The 5,425-nt window shown below is 37.6% G+C and overlaps 1 pseudogene; it reads left to right on the forward strand.

Moving 5' to 3' along the window:
- Positions 1-2,723: 2,723 nt before the first annotated feature.
- On the forward strand, positions 2,724-4,723 carry LOC107144084 (annotated as a pseudogene).
- The last annotated feature ends 702 nt before the right edge of the window (positions 4,724-5,425 follow it).

Here is a 5,425-nt window from a genome sequence, read left to right on the forward strand (position 1 = left end):
ACCAGTGAACTTCATCACCTTAGTAAACTGAGCCATTATCAGTCCCATGAACTTTTGTTAGAAATAGAAGCTGAATTTCCTAACATGCTTGTTATGCAGCAACTTTATGGCTTTTTTTTTTTTTTTTTTTTTTTTTTTTTAGTTCGGTACAAGAGTGAAATTTTTCTATAAGAGAACTGTCCCCAACTGCTATTATTGGACACTGTCTGACTTTGGAAGTTAGATTTTACTGCAGAAAAGATAATTTTTTTCTTGCTGAATTCAATCTAAAATTTCAAGGTAAAACAAGACATGTAAAAAAATATTATTACAAAGTGTTTTCAATGATAATAAAATGTGGTGAAATCACATATAATGTTGACTACATTTTGCACTTCCAAATTTTTAGCTGCCAAATTTTAAAGCAAAACGTGATATCTTAATTCTGTACAAAGTTGTAGTGAGTATGATTCATGAGATTAAACTATAGTCTCAGCAACATTTTGAGAACCTCAATGCAATTGGAAAGAAAGTATGTGGATTTAAAAATTCATTTTACCCTGCAATTTAGGATCTTTCACCTAACCTTCATTTACAAATGATGAAACTGCAATAAAATTCTTGTCCAGATGTCAAAAGAATAAATTAAAAGAAATATATAAATGCCATCCAAGCATTGAGTATGCATAATTAAAATTATATGCTTGTGGATTCATATAATGATTTGGCAGTAAATATTCATGTGAAAGACATTTTTAAAGATTAAATACATAAAAATCTTAGTACACTACAACATAAACAGATAGTTTGTAATCAATTTTTACCATGGGGACCACTATGAATGAACATTGAATAAACAAAATATTATCCCTCCAAAATAAATAAAATAAAATAATACTCTTCACTTTTATATCTGTATTATAATACACATTTATTTAATCATATTATTATTATTTAATTTTTTCAATAAAATATTTTTTCTTATTATATACATTATCTTATATCCTTGGATTATACAATATCTTTGATTTTGGCTTTTGGCCCACAACAGCTAATTTATTTTTACCATCTGATTTTATAGAGGAAGATTTTCAATTCTTAAACCTAATCAAAAAGTGGCCATACCCAGCACACCTACATATCTGTATGGAGTTTATTCACTTTAATATATGTGTTTTCATCAGTGCATTTTGCTATGTTCTTCTCACCAGGGAACTATTAACATGATGTCATTAATCTAATTGGTGAACATGATCCTCAATGCAATTATGAAATGATTACATTCCTCCACTGTACAGTTTGCAGGGTTGGATAGTTGCTATAACCTTGAAGTGTGGAGAAGAAAGCAAACTGCAATACCATAAGGAGAAAAAAAAATAACCCTGCTTATTAACTCAGAGAAAAAAAATCACCACATAAAATCACATAGACACCATTAGTTATATTTACTTACCTCATTAAATTTGTCACATTTGGAATAGCAGCTACAATTAGAGTTATTCTCTCTTAAGACTTATTATATTCTATTGCCTATAACATCAATCTATCTTTCCTACAGACTAAATTGTCAATTTAAATGAGAGAATAAAAGCCTCTTACATGCATGCAATTTGCATGCCTCTTTTGAGATTGTGAGAGTGTCACTAATCTCTCTGACTCCCTCAGGGATCAGCTATGGACTTTGAGTTATTTGGGGGATACTAATGGAAAATTCTAGAAGCTCTCAAGTGGTCTTTCTTACCACAAGAGGCTTTACTAATTAGAGAGTCAGTCTGGTGATTGCCAGTTGCTGCATATAATTTATTTGTATTGTCATTTCAAAAACTGAAAAAGTAACCACAGAAAAATTTCCCAGGTCTACTGGCCAACTGAGATATGACTTTCAGCAAAAACTCCATTTGCCAGATGCCAACCAAGAATACTATACCCAGCAAAATTAACCTTCATATTTTAAGATGAAATAAAAACTTTCCATGATAAACAAAAATTAAAAGAATTCACAACTACAAAGCTTGCACTACACAGCATTCTTAGCAAATATTTCATGAAGAACAAATGAAAAATGAAAGTGAAAACTCACAAAGGGAAGCACTACACTAAACATATAATTAAACAAAGGAGAAACTAATTCAAATTAAAAAAAATAGAAATAAACCAAAATAACTGGGAATAAAAATCATATCTCAATATAACTTTGAATGTAAATGGCCTAAACTCATCAATCAAAAGACTCAGACTGGCAGATTGAATTAGACATAACAATATACTGTCTCCAAGACACTCACCTCATTAGGCAAAAACATCCACAGACTGCAGGTAAATGGATGGGAAAAAAGAAAAGCATATCACTCACATGGATCTTGTAAACAAACAGGGGTTTCTACCCTCATATTAGATAAAGTGAACTTCAAGTCAAAGTTAATCAGAAGGGACAAAGAAGGACATTTCACACTGCATAAAGGAATTATACATCAACAAAATATGACAATTACAAATATGTATGCCCCAAACAATTGGAGCATCTTTGTACATCAAACAAACCCTTCTCAATTTCAAGAATCAAATAGTCTATAACACAATAGTATTGAGTGACTTTAACACATCTCTCTCACCACTGGATAAATCCTCCAAACAAAAATTAAACAAAGTCTCTTGAGTCACCCCCTGCACAGCCTAGGTGTTGCAAGCAAGTCACACACTGTTCAGGCTCACCCTATTCTGTAATATAGTATTTTCTCTTTAAGATGCCTGAGGAAGTGCACCATGGAGAAGAGAGGTGGAGACCTTTGCCTTTCAGGCAAAAATTGCCCAACTCATGTCTCTTATCATCAATGCCTTCTATTCTGACAAGAAAATTTTCCTTCAGGAATTGATCTCTAATGCTTCTGATGCCCTGGACAAGATTCACTGTAAGAGCCTGACAGACCCTTTCAAGTTGAACCATGGTGAAGAGCTAAAAATTGACATCATCGACAACCCTCAGGAAAGGACCCTGACTTTGGTGGACACAGGCATTGGCATGACCAAAGCTGATCTCATAAACAATTTGGGAACAATTGCCAAGCCTGGTACTAGAGCATTTATGGAAGCAATTTGGTGTTGGATTTTATTCTGCCTATTTGGTGGCAGAAAAAAGTAGTTATGATCACAAACAGTATGCCTGGGAGTCTTCTGCTGGAGGATCCTTCACTGTAAGGGCTGATCATAGTGAGAACTTTGGACAGGGTGCTAAAGTCATTCTCCACCTCAAAAAAGACCAGCCAGAATATTTAGAAGAGAGGTGGGTCAAAGAAGTGGTGAACAAGCCCTTGCACTTCATAGGCTCTCCAATCACCCTTTATTTGGAGAAGGAGCAAGAGAAGGAAATCCGTGATGATGAGGAAGAGGAAGAAAAAGGTGAGAATAAAGAGAAAGATGAGGATGGTGAGGAGAAACACGAGATTGAAGATGTGGGCTCAGATGAAGAGGATGACACTGGTAAGGATAAGAAAAAGAAAACAAAGAAGATTAAGAAGAAATATATTGATCATGAAGAATTGCACAAGACCAAGCCTGTTTTGACCAGAAACCATGATGACATCACTCAAGAAGAATATGGAAAATTCTATGAGAGCCTCACCAATGACTGGGAAGACCACCTAGTCATTAAGTACTTCTCTGTAGAAGGTCAGTTAGAATTCACGGCATTGCTATTAATTCCGCGGTGGGCTCCCTTTGACCTCTTTGAGAACAACAAGAAGAACAATATTAAGCTCTATGTCCATCATGTGTTCATCATGGAGAGCTACAATGAGCTGATACCACAGTATCTCATCTTCATTTGTGTGCTGTTGACTCTGAGGATCTGCCCCTGAATATCTCCTGAGAAATGCTCCAGCAGAGCAAAATCTTGAAAGTCATCCACAAAAAATCATTGTGAAGAAGTGCCTTCAGCTGTTCTCTGAGTTGGCAGAAGATGAGGAGAACTACAAAAAATTCTATGAGGCATTCTCTAAAAATCTTAAGCTTGTAATCCACGAAGATTCTGCTAATCAGTGACACCTTTTCGAGCTGCTGCGCTGTCACACCTCTCAGTCTGAAGACGAGATGACTTCTCTGCCAGAGTATGTCTCTCACATGAAAGAGACACAGAAGTCCATCTATTACATTACTAATGAAAACAAAGAGCAGGTGGCCAACTCTGCTTTTGTGGAATGTGTGAGGAAGCAGGGCTTTGAGGTAGTATATATGACTGAGCCTATTGATGAGTACTGTGTACAGCAATTCAAGAAGTTTAATGGGAAGAGCCTGGTTTCTGTGACCAAGGAAGTCCTGGAGCTACCTGAGGAAGGGGAGGAAAAAAAGAAAATGTAGGAGAGCAAGGTAAAATTTGAGAACATTTTCAAGCTTATGAAAGAAATCTTGGATAAAAAGCCAATAGGCTTTTATCTTCACTGTGCTGCATTGTTACCAGCAACTATGGCTGGACAGCCAACATGGAGCAGATCATGAAGGCTCAGGCACTTCAAGACAACTCCACAGTGGGCTATATAATGGCCAAAAAGCACCCGGAGGTCAACCCTGATCACCCCATTTTGTAGATACTGAGGCAAAAGGCAAAGGCAGACAAAAATGACAAGGCTATAAAGGACCTGGTGGTGCTGCTATTTGAAACTGTGCTGCTCTATTCTGGCTTCTCCCTTGAGAATCCCCAGACCCACTCCAATTGAATTTACTGCATAATAAAGCTAGGCCTAAGCACTGATGAAGACAGTGGAGGAATCCAGCAATGCTATTCCTGTTCCCTTTTGAGGATGATGAGGATGAATCTCACATAAAAGAAGGAGATTGGGAGTCACCACTGAGAAATCTGCCCTCTGTATAGCGTCCCCATGGCTCCTACAGTGGCCTTGAATGGCTCTTTCCCAACTGGCTCCTCTGCAGATTGATGTTCTAGTGGGTTTTTTCTGTCCTTGGCATCTTAAGGCAGGAAACATGGGCCTCAAGCCCCCAGCCTCTTCCTAGTTTGGCAGCAGGGTTGGATAATGTATTGTCTTTGGGGAAAGGACCTACTTCAACAAATGGGAGCTATCCTCACCACTCAGACCCTAAAAGGGAGTAATAAATTTGTTAATGACATGATGTTAGATATGGGATGGCTTCCCGGAAAAGGACTGGGGAAAAGACATGAGGGAAGGGCAACGCCTGTGGACCCTACAGAAGAAATTACCAGAAGTGGAGGAGATCGGAGGGGGCTAGGAAATTTATCCTAGGGGCCACTGAAATGCGGCCACGTCCTCTATCTATTACTTGGTTATCAGATGACCCTGTGTGGATAGAACAGTGGCCCCTAACTAAGGACAAATTGCAGGCTGCGACCCTTCTGGTTCAGGAACAGCTTAGGGTGGGGCATATAGTGCCTTCCACTTCCCCCTGGAACACTCCTATTTTTGTCATAAGAAAGGGG

Source organism: Marmota marmota, unplaced genomic scaffold (genome assembly GCF_001458135.2).
Source record: "Marmota marmota marmota unplaced genomic scaffold, marMar, whole genome shotgun sequence".
Lineage (NCBI taxonomy): Eukaryota > Metazoa > Chordata > Mammalia > Rodentia > Sciuridae > Marmota > Marmota marmota.